Raw genomic sequence first — 16,385 nt, forward strand, 5'->3', positions numbered from 1 at the left:
TTATATTTTCATAAATTTCTATCCTTTATATTCCTCATTTTGTTGGCATATATCTGTATACAGCTTTCCACTTCCTCATTTTCTTTATATCTTCTTTGTTCATTTAGATCTTCCCCTTCTCATTTTTGACTTGGGAAACTTAATTTTCCTCTTTCCTTTTTGATTAAATTTCCTAATAGGCAATTCATTTTATAATTATTTTAAATGGTTTTTTTAAAGCTTTGTTTTATTGATTTAATTATATTCTTATTTTCTACTTCAGTAATTTCTCCTTTAATTTCTCTCCTTAAATGAGTCTTAATTTTTGTTTTGCACTTTCTTTTGGTATCTTTACCTGTCATTTTTCTACTTTTATCTTTTTAATATAAATACTAAGCATTATGAATTTGACTTAGTATTTGTTATCTTGAATATAACTTGCTACTATATTTAATACTTCCTATAACTCATTACTGTTTCTAATATTTTATTCTATAATCCCAGCAATATTCACCAAGTTTTTTTTAATCTGTTTAAAGACATAATATTTCCTTGTTACTTAGTATTTTTATTACTTTGTAATGTGGAAAGATATTTAAACAGCTCACCTTTCTGAATTATAATTTCTTTTTGAAATGGAATATTTATATGTCCTATTTTTCTCTGTACTTCTGTTAAGCCTAATTTTTTTCATCTCATTTTAAATGTATGGTTTCTTTTTAGTTAACCTTTGTTGTTTAATATAGTACAGAATATATGTTCTATACAAAATGTATGTATAGAAAATATATAAAATTGTTCTGTTAAAATGTTGGCATTATTGAATTTCTATTTAATTTTTTTGCAGTTCACCAAATTTTTCCTTTACAGATTTAGTTGATCTTCCATTTGGTATGTACATATTTGACATCATTCTTTCAATAGCAGTAGTACCTTTAAAATCCCTTTGTTTTTATCCCTTGTTGCTTTCTAATTTGCTTTCTAAATACTAAATACTATGCAGTATTTTTGAAAGTTCATATTTTTTAGAAATTTTCTGAAGAATGGTAGTGTTCAGTATACCCTTTCATCTTAAACCTATTAGTATCTTTTCTTTACCAAGTATATTTCCTATTTGTCTCCCATAGTGTAGGTTGTAACTTTTTTTTTTTTTTTTTTTTTTAATTTTAAACCCTTAACTTCTGTGTATTGACTGTGGAAGATTGGTAGGGGTAGGCAATGGGGGTCAAGTGACTTGCCCAGGGTCACACAGCTGGGAAGTGTCTGAGGCTGGATTTGAACCTAAGACCTCCTGTCTCTAGGCCTGGCTCTCAATCCACTGAGCTACCCAGCTGCCCCCTAGGTTGTAACTTTTAATCCATTTAGTAGCTTTTAAAATTTTCTCTTTTATAGGGAAATTCAATCTGTTAATATTCCATGTTGTTAGGTACAATTTCCTTCTCTTCTATATTTTGTCAAATTACTTTTTCTGAGGGAAACAAATCTTTATTTCACTAATTTTAATGTTTAACAGTCACATATACATAAAACAGTAAGCATAGTGTCTTATATTTTAAACTGTATATGTGCTCTAAAATTTGTGAAATTAGAATCTTTTTCATCTCTCCTTTCAGTTTGCATAACTAGTGACACTGAGGCAGCAAAAAACAAAACAAAAAAAAACACCAAACCCTTTTGACCAAAACCCGATGTTTGCCTTTTCTTGATCAAAGGACATCTTTTTTATTTTCTCTATTTCACTGTCAGAAAGAATATTAGGGTCAAGAAACATTTTATCAAAATACTAGATGGAATTAGAAAATAACTGGTCTAGAATATTAAAGAAAGAGATAAGTTAATGATGATGCTTGAGGTTTCTGGTCTTATTGGCTAAAGGAATGTTTGTTGTCAATGGCATAGAGAAATCCCAAGAGGTCATTAGTTGTGTGGGAAAGATGATAGAATTGGTTTTGTACATATTGAATTTGAAGTTTGCATGCCTATTAAGCAGGATAAAAAATAATAAAAGGTATCACCACTAACAATGTTACTATTGCTTTCAGTATACTTAGAAAGCCTACAAGAGAATTGTTGTTAGAGATCATTCCTGTGTGACACCATAAAGTCAGTTTGGGGGGGGATCTCACCAGGTTTTTAAACAGAAATAGAATGATCTATTTACTCCCCTAAGCTATTTTACTTACATTCAGCAGAAACCTCAGTCCAAAGCAAATGCCATACTCCACATTAAGACATGTGATACCCTCTCAAGACTGCAGAAGATAGCTTGGTTTCATATTCTGATGAAAGGAATTTTCAAAATAAATACACAGAGCGTTGTTTTCAATTTGTGACATTTTTCATTAACCTATTACAAACAAGATTAGAAAGAAGTCAAAATATTTGCCAGCTGAAACTGTTAGAAGGAAAAAAAATTCTCCTGTCCATATTGTGTTGCGTTTCTCACCCTTCCATCCCCCTCCCCGAATCATCAGCTCCATTCTGTGACAGCAGGTCCATTGATGACTGAGGGAGCCAGAGTTATGATCCTCGATCATATAATCAATAAACATTTATTAAACACATGCTGTGTACCTGGAACTGTGGGATTCTGTTTCTTCCCATCATGCTTAAATCTGCCTCTCTGCAGCTTCTCTGCTCTATTGTTAGTTTTACCTCCCATGGCTCTCTTCCCTATGATAGCCCATCATCTCCCCAAGTTAGTTTAGTTCTCTAAGCATCCATTTGCTTATCTGCAAAATGAAGATAACAACGCTTGAGTTACCTTCCTTAGAGGGCTGTTTGTGGTGCTGAGACAAGAACATGCCTTTACAATGCTTTGTAAATGTCAGTATTATTATTAGTATTGCTACTGCTAGTAAATAGTACTATAGTATTGTACTGGGTGATCCTAATCCTTTTGTATGATCAAAAAGTAGAGGAGATTAACTTCCTGTGCAGTTTCATTTTGTTTTAACTACCGTTCCTTTACAGATAATAAATCTCTTAAGTGCTTCAGGTGATGAATAAAATCTCAAGACAATATTAATGTTGTTTTTTATTTCATTTCATCCTCTTAGATAAAATAGGTGGCAGCTTCTTTTTTTTTTCTTCCTCATTTCTTTTTCCAAAAGGGATTAAATGAGGCTTGGTTTTTGTGTGGCCTTGCATCGATTACTTACTTATACTAGGAATTTTGATTAAACCATGGTTATTCTCTTGGGGTCTCATTGATTTATGCAGGTATATAGCATCACTGAATTACCAGTTTTATGCTAAAACTAGTCATTGAGGGAAATTTTCTTTTTAGTAAAATATCTAGAGTAATATACCATGCCTCTTCATGAGAAGAGATAAGTATTTCTCATACAGTTTCTTTTCAGTAACCCTCTTGAGTATCTTAACAGCAATAGTTTTTAGACATCCCTTCTCAATTTTTTCATCTTAAGTTTTTCTCTCTATTCTAATCTTAATAATGGTACCTTCTACTTATTTGAGATTTTATGGTTTCAGAACACTTTCTCCTGCATCATTTCATTCAAGGCTGATAACCTTATGGGGATGGGTATTTATAAATGTTATCTCTATTTAAAGATGAGAATACTGAGGCTTAAAGAGCATGAGAGCCCTGGTTTTAATTCTAAGCCTATTCTTTTGCTCTTTCTCTATTATCTTACTTAAAATGAGTGATTATATTTTAAACTCCCTTTGTTCCTTGCTATATCAATAAATAACGGCTATTTGTTTTCTGACCATCCTTTTCAGATATCACCTCCTTCTCCTGCTCCATATTGTTTACTGAAGCCTGGCAGTAGCATTTGTTCCTAAAGGCCTCCACAGGGATTTCCCTAGTAGATAATCATGAAAAACACATGGTTTTAGACAGTACAAACCCAAGGAATCATTTAGTGATTCATCAATTAGGTAACACATCGTTTGATGTTTTTGTGGAAATTGGTTGTAACTTTCCATGTTAAGTGGTATTGAATTTTCTTTTACTTTTAATCCTGGGGCCTAAGAGGGTTCTGCCATTTAATTAGGTTGGAACAGTGAAAAGAGCTCTGGTGTAGGAGTCAGAGGGCTCAATTTGTAGTTGTGGTTCTGGAACTTAATATGCCCAGTGAGATAGCTAATGTCTTCATTTCACTTGCCTCATTAGTAACATGGGAATATTAGTTCTTGCCCTAATAGGTTGTTGAATTAGGAAGCTCTTCTCTAAAGATTATTACTTCCATTTGGTTAGGGAACACCTCCATCTCACCAGCACCTAAAACCCAGAATGTTAAGAAAAGAAATTTCCCCCCAGAAATCTACTGTTCTTTTTCACTTTACTTTTTCTAATAAAATCACTTCCTTATCATCCATTTAGGTGACACAGTGGATAGTGCCAGGTTTAGAGTTCAAATATGACCTCCAACACTTACTAACCTAGCAAGTCTCTTTATGAGGTTTGCTTCCATTTGTTTCTCTGTGAAATGAGCTGGAGGAGGAAATGGCAAACTACTCCATTGTCTTTCCCAAGAAAACCCCAAAGTTACAAAGTGTCAGATATGACTGAAACAACTGAACAAGAATAAAAACAAACATTTTACCCATTTATTCCTATGCCTGTGGAATTTTGGTGATACCCACTAAATGTCATTGTAGAGTATTGTATTTGGAATCTGAGGGCTGTGGTTTTCATCCCAGCTCTACCATGTCTTGCCTTTAGGACCTTGGGCAAATTATCACGCATCTCAGTTCCTTTCCTGTAAAATGAGGGCATTGTATTAGATGATCTCTAAAGTCCCTTCCAGATCTAAATATATGATCCTGTTATCCTATTTGGTCCATTGCTATAACCTCTTACACTGATCTTCCCATCTGCCATTGTTCTTTAAACATATCTCATTAACCTTCCTATATCAAATCTCTCTCAGCACTTTGGCCTTCAGTTCCACAAAAATATCCATAGAATCACAGATTAAAAGCTGGCAGAGACCTTAGATCCAGTCTTGTAGACCAACTTCTTTTTTTTATAGATCCAGTTCAAAGGTAGTGTATTAATTCCTTATGAATAAACCCACCAACTAATAATTTGCTAAATGTTAAGGGAGATTTTCAGTAAGACTTTGTTTTTGTTCTCATAGAACAATAAAAGGTGGTATATTATAGTTACCTGTTGATATTTCCTTCCTATACAGTAAGCTCATTAAAGGGGAGATTTGTGTCTTATATTTTGTGTAACATCTTCTGGGCTTACTTTCTGCAACCTCAATTCAAACTTTAAAGTTAGGTTCCCAGAGAGTGGCTGATTTCTCCTCTCTGAGGGATTTGGGGTAGTTTCTAGTATAGTTGCTCATGAACTTCTCTTTGGTGTGCTTTCCTGTCATCATTATTAGTTACCCAGCCATACTTAATTAGATTTTAAAATGGTGTATTTTTTGAGATATAATAACATTTAGTACAAAAGCAGTCTTTCCAAAAAAGTCAATGACACACTCCTTTGCTTACACTAGGACTCCTTGGAGAGTGGACTCAAGCTCAGACCATCTGTGGAAAAGAACTAATTCACTGCTCCTAATTGGAAGTACTTTTCTCTTTTCTTGGAGTCCTCAAGAAGTTCCCTCAAGTAGTTGTAGCTTTTTCTTGGGCTGTGAGGATTGGGATCTTATAGTAGCCTAAAGCTATAATTCTCTCTGTCCTGAAGAAGTCATGCTCCCTTGAGGTGCCTTTTTTCAATTTATCTAGTTTTTGTCCTTGGCTTCTTATGTAAACATCATTGGCATTCTAGGGGAATTACCACTAATACCAGTGAAAAGTCCAAATCTTCACTTTTTCAGAGCTCACAAATTATCTTTTAGAGCTCCTTTGGACAAGGGTGGAGAGGGTGACATGCAGAAACATTTTCCTTCCTCTCTAACTCCCAAGCAATTCTCAAGTAATAATGAACAGCCACTGTTAGAACTCATATTCTGAATTGGCTTACTTGTTTATTCAAAGCTCCTTTGAATATAACAGATTTTCATCAACCATCCACAAGATTCCCTTGTCATGCTATCTTCTTTGACTCAGTTTGTACCTGTTTCACACTTGTGATTGATTCAGTAGAGATGTTTTGGCTTTGTTTCTATCCTTGATTCTATAATTCAATAAAAGAGTCATTCTCATCTAAAAAGGTTTCATTAATGTATAGAACAGAGCTTCTTAGTTGCATTAATTGGGGTGGTTGTTTATCCTTCATTTTCGAAAAGGACCAGTGAAAAGATATGACCTGACCAGTATAGAAATAGTAGGTGTTATTTAAAGATACAGGTCTTTTGAGAAGCTTGACTCTTCTGATCTTTTCTTGGCCAGAAGTGCAAAAGGCTTAAATCTTTCTTTTCTTCTTTCTGCTGGCTAGAAAAACAGGATATCATTGACTCTTCTAGTTCATTTCTATCCTCTTCAGGAAACTAAATCTTATCTTATATGCTTGTTACTGTTAAGGATTAAGCGGTTAACTTGTTGATAGAAATCCCTTGATAGATTTGTATGTTTGTATTAAGTGAACTAGTAATTTCCCTAGAAAATCCAAAGACTTGCTTGTCCTCAATGAGCTTCTTTTTTAAGCAAATTCCTCTGTTTTATCAGGATTATTTCCTGCAATGTTTTAGTGGCCATTGCCTAGGAAGAGCATTGGTCCTTATTAGAATTTGAGTTTAAACATTAAGATAAGGGCATTCTTTTAAAATGTCATTCTGAAAGGCCCTGTTCTCCGTTATTTGTAACAGATCTTGATGTGGCATGTGCAGAAATAATTAATACAAAATTCTGTATGCTACATACTTAAGAAAAATTTAAGAAATAAATAAGTTTTTATATGTGTTTAAGGTAGGAGAATTTAATTGTGTTTAAGAGAAAAGAGGGAAAGGCCATATATGAACTAAATGTTAAAGAATGAGAAGAATTTCAATAGGCAGTATTGAGGGAACAAAGGAGAGCATTCCAGGTAGGGGATTTACTTGATTAAAACTGAAGTTGCAGATGTGTTCACGTGATGAAAGATATGTAGTGGAGGTTGATTGGATAATGAATATATTATCAGTCATGTTGGTGCTAATGACACCTTAATAGAGTCTCAGATTTGTAAGACCTCAAAAGTCACCTTATCGTTCATCCCTGAAAATAATCTTCCAACCTTGATTCATAGACCTCCATTGACATATTTCCCTGTTGGTTTTTTTTTCTGACTGAAAAGAGAAAATATCTGCTTATTTGTTGAACATAAATAGAACTAAAATCTACATTAAATGCTTTGGAAAAATTGTAACTAGAAAAAATTTGGATATACTATGATAATTTGAATAGGGAATAAATTCTAATATGTAATTCCAACATGGTTCATATCAAGAAGATGGAAATGCTTTATATTTTTCTTATCTGCATTAATCAGGAATGGATACCAGTACTAGAAGGATCAAAAAGGGTGCCTCATTGATCTCAAGGAGCCAGCTTTCCATGAGCTATCCACAAAATTTATATGCTTATAGGTGAAGTACAATTACATTCCTGACTTTTTTTTTTTTTTTAAATTTTTTAAACCCTTAACTTCTGTGTATTGACTTATAGGTGGAAGATTGGTAAGGGTAGGCAATGGGGGTCAAGTGACTTGCCCAGGGTCACACAGCTGGGAAGTGTCTGAGGCTGGATTTGAACCTAAGACCTCCTGTCTCTAGGCCTGGCTCTCAATCCACTGAGCTACCCAGCTGCCCCTGCATTCCTGACTTTTTAAATTTTTCAAATGTCAGGGACATGTATATATCAGAAGTCAAATGGACTCCACCAACTTTCATCTCAGGATTTGTAATTCCCAAAGTGTTCACAATCTAGTTGTTCAATTTTTGATGTTCAATTTTCTATGGCCTTTGTGGAACAATGATCTCTTCCCTAAAATTAGACACGAGATATAGTTATTTGTACTTTGTTTAAATTGAGATTATCACATCGCTTTCTTAGATAGCCCACCTCACTTTTGTCCAACTTTTATTCTTAGCTAACATTTCCTTTGTAGATAGTTCATGAAAGGAGGGGTGTTTTCCCCCCTCCCCCCCCACTTGGTAGCATGACACATAGATATCTTCGTTGGCCTTCTAACAGAGAAATACCATGATTAATTAGATCTCAGTGAGATTCTAGGTAAGACAGTTCAAAATGAAATCAGTATGTGTGTTATTTTGGTAACTAAAGAAAATAAAATATTAATTAATCTCAATTGCAGCCCCAAGGGACTGTTTAATGAAATCTTCAATTGATTTTGAAACTGGTTAGTATTAGACAATGTACACTGTCTAAGCCAAGGTGCATATATTCTACAGGACATATGTTTGCAAGAGCTTACAAGAAATGTGATATTTTAGTTTGAACTTAATGGAAAATGTACTTTTGACTATTTTCCTTTTGTTATCTGACTGTCTTTAATGGAAAGATATTTATGGTTTTAATAAGGTTTTTTTTTTCTCCCATCTGTTTTGATCCTGTAATGAAATCATCTTGTCTTTGCTGACAGTCTGTTGTTATGGAAATTACTGGGATATGACAAATATAATGTTTAAATTTTACCACAAAACCAAGTAGGCAAAGATGAGCTCTGTAAAGAGCAAGCCTTGGTTCAGAAGATAGTGACTGGGAGTAATTGGCAAGCCAAATGAGGACAATTTTGAAAACTGTGCATTGTGGGTGGGCAGAAGTGAAGCTCCTTGTCAGCTAATACTTAACTTAACGTGCTAGAGAGGGCTGTTAGGGTTGCCAGGCAACCAGCAGGAGGTACCTAGTAGTGGGAGAAGAGACCTGCACAAGTAGAAATTTAGAAGCTGTCACATAGGACTGGACAAGAGATAGCCTTTTGGCTATGGAATTGCTAAGGTTTTTTTTGTTGTTGTTTTTGAGCAAGCTTAGAAAATGTTTTCTTTCCTTTTTTCTTTTCTATTTTACTGTTGTCTAATGTCTTTTCCTTTTAGCTCTTCTAAGCCACAACTAAAATGTTTTCTCCCCTTCCTTTCTAAGTTTCTTGATGCAAATCATATTGGTCTATAAACATCTTCACAATCACCATCTTGGAAGTTTATTGGCCCAGAGCCAGAATGATAGCTCTACTTGGAAAGTCCCAAACACATTTCTCACCATGTCTACTAGTCAGTAACTCTCCTGGTCACCAGAGACTGATTTTGGAACACCACTAGAAAGTCAGCTCTAAACAAAAAGGTCCCTAGTGAAAGAAAGTCTGAAAGGACCCCTGGACAGATTTTCAGAAGTTATGTTTTTATAGTTTATATTTTGTTCCATGATGCTTTTTCCCCCTTCTAATGAGCCCCTACTGTCTACTCCTGCAACAAATTTTCAGTTAAATTGCTTGCCAGATTTCAAGTGTAATATGGTAGTCTCCAGTTCAGAAAACCACTTCTGATGGTGAACCTACTGAATGTGGGCATGCATACTGAGACCTGCAATAACTTTTTTGTTTTCTCCTACATCAAAGAAGTTTAGCCTTTGTCTATTTTTTGGATCTCATAACTTATGTGAGGCTTTGAATGAGTCACTTTGTAGACCGTAGATTCACAAGTACATCAGTGTGGGCACACCCTTTGCTGGAACTGATTATAGCTCAACCTTTCCTCCTCATCCTGTTTTAAACTAACTCTCTCTATCCAGTGAGAATCCATCCAGTGTGTATTGAAGACCTTCCTCTGGGTATATGATTATTTCTGTATGAGCAATAATAGCTAGCATTTACATTGAGCTTTATAAATATATCATTTGATCTTTATAACTATTGTATAAGATAGATGCTGTTATCTCCATCCTGCTGAGTAAACTGTGGCAAACAAATGGACTAATGCCATAGGTCACATAGCTAGTAAGTTTGTGAGATGGGATTTGAACTCAAGACTTTTTGACTTTAGAACCAGTATTCTCTCCACTGTGCCACCTCTTGTAAAGCATATGCACAAATAACTGATGCAAGTTAGAATAGTGGTATTAGCGAGTTCCTGCAAGGTTTCATGAAGGAAGGATGGGCCGCTTCATCTAGACCTTGTGGAAAGGAAAAAGATCTCAATAAGCAAAGATAAGTGGTAATCTGTTTCCACATAGAGAGAGATACAGCAGGTAAAGACCCAGTGGCTAGAGAGGGCAGGATGAAATCACAGGTCAATTAAGGGTCCAGTTTGGATGGAGTGTGGTGTTATATAAAGCTGGAAAGGTAAGTTGGGGCTAGATTGTAGATTGCCTTGGATGCCAGGGTGAGGCATTTGAACTTAATTAAATAGGCAGCAGCTAACTGAAGCTTTTTTGAGCAGAGGAGTAATGTGATCAGACCTGTATATTAGGAAGGTTATCCTGACAGTGGTGTGAAGGATGGATGAGAGGGAGGAGGAAGAGTCAGGGTGAGCATGAAGGCAAGAAATTGACCTATCTTCTTGTCATTCTTTCTACCTATTAGAGTTTCTGGCAGATAGGAAGAAACATTACTTTAAAGATGGAAGGCTTGCTGTTTTTCAGGACTTCATTTTTGTTAATCAAAGAATCATAGAGATTACAGACATTCTTAATTAAGACTTGAGAGACCCTGGTGAGGGATTGCGGGACACATTGGAATTGTTAAAGCATGGGGAAAAAAGAATTCTAGAAATAATGAGATATAGTAGCATAGAGACAGAAGGAAAGTACAAGAAAAATTTTGACTCACAAAGAGATCTAGTTTTCCTTCCTGCCTTTCCTTCTGCCCTCCTTCCTTCTTTCCTTCATTCTTCCCTTCCTCCCTCTGTTCCTTCCTTTCTCCCTTTTTCTCTCTCCCCTCCCCTCCCTACTCTGCCCTGGCTGGAACTTCACAGGCTGCTCATGATCTGTCACAGAATCTTTTTTTCCAACCTGAGCTGATTTTGTTTCTTCTCAATCAACTTAGTGGCCCTTTCTTTTGGGGGACTCCCTATGTTAATACCATACTGCTGTACACACCTGACAACTCTCATAATCCATATATCCATCAATCTCAGCCTTCCCATTAGCAGAGATTATAGGTTTGTGCCACTATTCCCAGAGAAAGCCTTTTTCTCTGTGTCTTTCTCTGCCCTCCTACCCCACCTCCTCCATTTGAGAACATAAGAGAAATAAAACCTTTGTTAAACACATGCACAATCAAGCAAATTATTGGCCATTGAAAACAAACTTCATTGACTTAAGCATTTTATGTCAGCTGATTAAGTCCTTTGGACAGTGGCATTTAATCACACTGTTAGAAGAGATCCAAAGACAGAACCTTATATCATAGTATTAGAAAACTCTCCAGTTCACACTGACTCATTAAGTTGTACAAACTAATTGATATATTCATACCTCTACATAGGGGAACAATAAGAAGGAGCCTACAGTATATTGGATGGCTCCTTTGACAAGGATTTGTATAATTCTATAGACCAAAATCACACAGTATGAGAAAGCATGGGAAGTTGCCCCTTTCATCAGGGAATTAAGGAGACACATTAATGAAATCACAGGTTTACCAAAGTAATATTTTCCCTTATTAGATTATAAATTTCTTGGGGGCAGAAACGCTATGTTAGACATTTTTGTATCTCCCATAGTACCCAGCTGATAGCAGGTACTCGGTAAATATTTGCTGAATAAATGTCAGGCTTTTAAAAAAAAGCATAGAATTTTTATCTCAGTCACAATAGAAAAGGACACATGCAGTCACTTCCCTCAAAACCCCATAAATGTCTAGTTCCCATAGCTTCTGCCCTACCTAACACCATTCTTTCACAGCCTCTAGGACAAAGCTGATGCCTAAAAGAAGAAAACTAGAAGGACCTGTTTGTACTTGGCTTTCATAGTTTAGCCTTGTCTCCCATCCTGCTCTTGGTTTTGTATTTTGATTCTGAGCTCTTGACATGTTTCCCAGATTCAAGTAGCTCATTCCTTTATTTGCCTTACCATTTTGCCTTCCACTTCCATATATAACATGGTTATCCATCCTTAAACCCCTATCTTACTCCCTTGTCTTCATAAAAGGATGGAAGCCTGCTAAATCCTGTTGTCTTGCAGATTAGAATATTGTCCCAAACACTAGCCCATCTGATGTATTTCTCTTTCATGTTAGTCATTTTTGCCTTCTTAGACCTGCCCTTTTACCAGCTGCTAGGTTTCTCTGGTTCTCTTTTGCCCACTTAGAATGTTTCCCATGTTACTTTCTGCCTATTGCCCACTTTTGGGACCTTTCCTGATTAACTGCTTGACTTTTCTGAGATTGCAAGACCTGGAGATCTTACACCAATATACTATCTTTGCCTATTGGGAAGCTTTGTTCATACCATCTTAAATAGCAAGACTATCTAGATCTTATCTTTTGACAGCCACCCTACATCTACTGCCTTAATGTCAGGCCCTGGGCAAGATGCCATCCCTAACCTACTGGAAACCATAGCATTCTGCCATCACCCACCATGTTTCAGAGCTTACATCTTCAGTGGCAGCTAACTGGTACCACCATGGATAGAGCTCGATTTGGAGTTACAAGGCCCACCTTCAGATTTGGCCTCACACAGTTATTAGTTCTCTGATCCTGAGCAACCTCTGTCTGCCGGTTTCCTCATCTATAAAATAGGGATTATAAAAAAAAAATAAAACAAATATAGTAGCATCTACCTCAGTGTTATGAGGATCAAATGGGGTTGCATTTATATAGTGTTTATTTTATACCATTCCTGGCATATTCTTTGTTATTGCTTATTTCTTTCAGACATGCCCAGTTTTTTCTGACCCTATTTGAGTTTTTCTTCACAAAGATACTGGAGTGGTTTTACCATTTCTTTCTCCAATTCACTTTACAGTTGGGGAAACAGAGGCAAACAGGATAGAGTGACTTGCCCTGGGTCACAGAGCTAATAAGTGTCGGAGGTTGGATTTGAACTCAAGCAATCCTGACTCCAGGCCCAATGCACTATGCCACCTGTTTGCTCCGTGCTTTATTTGGCACATAATAAATTCTTTCCTCTCTCCTTCCTTCCCTTCTTTCTTTTCCTCAATCCTTTCCTTCCTTCCTTCCTCCCTCCATCCCTTTCTCTCTCCCCCTTCTTCCCTCTCTATGCCCTTTCCTCTCTCCTGTCTTCCTTCCTATCCTCTCAAACTCTCCTATTCTCCCAGTTTATATAGCTTGCCACTGTGGACATGTAGTGACTCAGTGTCCCTAATGCTTGATCTAATAGTAAACTTTGGTAGAACTGAAGTTGGTATTGTCTCTAGAGTACTGTATTCATGCTGTTGAAAGCATGTGCCAGACAAGGGACCATTATAATCCAGGATCCACCTTCAAGAGTGTTTTGAACAAATTGCATTCTGATGCACCATCATGCCATGCAGGTCACCTGGGACTCTCAGAGGCTATACCAACAGAACACAAATACTGCCAAGTTACACCGTGCTAGGGAGGCTTCATGTAGGGTCCCAGCTTCACTGTGCATCTGCTTATCTTTTGGGGGGAAGCAGTGGGAGGAAACGGGCACAGCTTTTTTTCAAAGACTAGCCAAATTAAATCTAGAAAGATATGTCAGCTAGTGCATAGGCCCCTATATGATTAATTTTTTGGCCATGATAACCCAAGAAACAAAAATAAGAAATGACACCAACTTCTGCCATGGTGGTGGCAGAGATGTGAAAAGTGATGACAGAGAGTACTAAGAATCACAGGTTTTGGACAATGAGTACTCTAAATGTGAGAAATTCCTACAGTGCCCTGCAAGTAGTCAGAATCCCAGGAAAGTGGAATCCTATTAATTTTGTGATCCTTGTCTTTAACACCAGAAAAAAAAAGGAAGTTGTGGCTAAATTGAAGGGTGGCTCCCAAGTCATCTTTAGAAAGGTAAATAAAGGGATGAATTGAGTTGATTTTGGTTGTGCAATAAGATTTTTAATTTTGTCCAGTGATCATCTCGAATTGCCTGAAGCAAAAAAAAACAAAACAAAACAGAGCACTATTCAAGTAATTGCTGTTTATTGTCTAACATCTGCTATAGAAGATGAAGGAGGATAATCCTATAAAGTACTTGATATGACCCTTTGAATTAAATGATACATATGTAATATGTTACCTGGTGGCTTCAGTGCAGAGGTAGACATGGATGAGGATACCAAAACTTTTTGAAAAATACAAATCTGTTACAAGGAATAGAAGAGACCAAACACTCAAGACTATGTAGAAACCTTATGATTATCCATTGTCAATACTTTTTTTAAAAACCCTTCTGCCTAAGAATTGATACTAAATATCATTTCTGAGGCAGAAGAATGGTAAGGACTAGGCAGTTGGAGTTAAGTGACTTACCCCCAGGGTCAACATAGCTAGGAAGTGTCTCTAGATAGATTTGAACCCAGAATCTTCCATCTCCTGGCCTGACTACTTGTCTACTGAGCCACCTAGCTGTCTCCATTATCAATACTTTTTTAAGAAAAGCATCAGAAGTCAGTGAACATGGAAAGCATTGAATAACATCACACATAGAAATACTATTTTAATGTGCATCAAATGATTTGTCACTCTTTTGAAAGTAACTTAAATTGACTTGGTAAAGGAAAAACAGTTACAAAAGTTAGACAAATTAAAATGAAAAAAGATATGGCACACAACTTCAGCCTGCCTTATTTAAACAAATTATTAATGATGAAATAGAAATGTGAAGAAAGGACATGGACACAACATACAGTAATAGCCTATGGAAATTTCCTTTCTGTAAATCCATTATCATAATGAGGAGAAGAAGTAACTGAAAAATGGTTTTTGTCATAAAATACTTCACTTACTTGCCAAGCATAAAGATAATGTAGATGATGGAAACATTGGTTTAAAATATCAACTCATTTATTATATTATGAAGAAGGATGATAGGAGATTATGGGAAATAACACCTCATAAAACAGTTTAAATTAAGAAAAATTGACAGATCCAATCTAAAAAACCATTCTGAGAGCATTTTTAGATGAAGCTAGAAGGGTAACAAAAAGACAAAACATGGAAAAGATCAGCAAAGATGTTATATCAAACTCTTACCCATAAAAAAAAAAGGAAATTATCTAATTAGATTAACATCAGTCCCAGATGTTCTTATATAAAAGATTTAGAAATTTTATTAAAGGGAAGAAAGTATTAGAAGACAGTAAAGAGAGCCATCTTTGTTGAAGGAAAATAACTCAGAAAACAAAAGGGATGTTCAGGTAAGGTGGGCATTGGACAGTCCTGGTATCCTGGATAGAATGAGATGCCCCAGAGGAGCATAGAGAGATTAAGGTATTCTCTCCCCTGACTAATAAAATTTGATAAGAATTGTCAGTTTCTCTTTTGCCTCTTAAAATTGTATTCCAATATCTCTTCGTTTTAAGTAGAAGCTAGTAGATCTTGTGTGATGTTTGCTAACTGTAGTTGTTTGGCAATCAGATTGCATCCTTTTGGATATATACTGTGTTTTTTCCTTTGACACAGAAGTCTAAATGTGGGCTAAGTCATTCCTGATGCTTTCCCTTTTGAATTTCTTTTCAGGAAGTGGGAATTGGATTTTTCCATCTTGGCTTTATCCTCTAGTTTTAATAGATCTCAGGAGTTTTCATTTATGATTTCTTGAAATATGTCTAGACTTATAATGGTGCTTAAATTATTTTTTCTTGCCCTGTTTTCCAGGAAAGACTTGTCTTTTCAAGACAAATGTTTTCCATACTCCGGCATATGGTTATGAGTTTTAGAACACTATAGTTTTCAAGGAATCAAAGTTGTGGGTGATTTAAAGGACAATAGAGAGATGCTTCGTGGACCTGAGTAACCTACAGTTTATATCTAATTATGATCTCTTCTCAGAAAGTGGTATGAGGAATACTATTGTTAAGGAAATTGACAATCAGAAGAAGGGATAGGTCAATTGTGTCAAAAAACAGACAGTGCTGTGGGGGTACCCATGACAAAAAAACAAAAAAACACGTAGGTGTATCTAGTACTGTAGAGAGATCTTCTGTATACAGTCCATGAAAGAAATGGAAAGACTTAATCCAGGATAATAAGGGAGGGATGGGCTGTAATTTGCACCAATAAGGAGAATGTATACAGCATTGAGATCAGAGTCTTTAAAAAAAGATTTTTTGAAGTAAAATTTAGTTTTTCATTGATCTCTCCTTTTACCTATCCTTCAATCCACCCAAAGAAATTAAAGACAACAACAAAATGAATCCCTTAATGCATATCTATATAGTCCTGGAAAACAAATTTCCATATTGGCTATCTCTGAAAATTTGAGATTCTACATTTTGATTTCAACCTCTCTTTCATAAGGAGACTGTAGAGTTTTGTCTTCATTCTTTTGAAGTAATTAATCAGAAATGGAAATTTTATGGGTGTTTTTTTTCATTGTGGTACAGTTATATTTGTATGAATT

General features: G+C 35.8%; 1 protein-coding gene across 1 annotated transcript in view; it reads left to right on the plus strand.

The window, feature by feature from the left end:
- TDP1 (tyrosyl-DNA phosphodiesterase 1) overlaps window positions 1-16,385 on the plus strand; it is a 164,491-nt gene that overhangs the window by 79,467 nt on the left and 68,639 nt on the right. The window lies entirely within an intron of this gene.

Source organism: Gracilinanus agilis, chromosome 2 (genome assembly GCF_016433145.1).
Source record: "Gracilinanus agilis isolate LMUSP501 chromosome 2, AgileGrace, whole genome shotgun sequence".
Taxonomy (NCBI): domain Eukaryota; kingdom Metazoa; phylum Chordata; class Mammalia; order Didelphimorphia; family Didelphidae; genus Gracilinanus; species Gracilinanus agilis.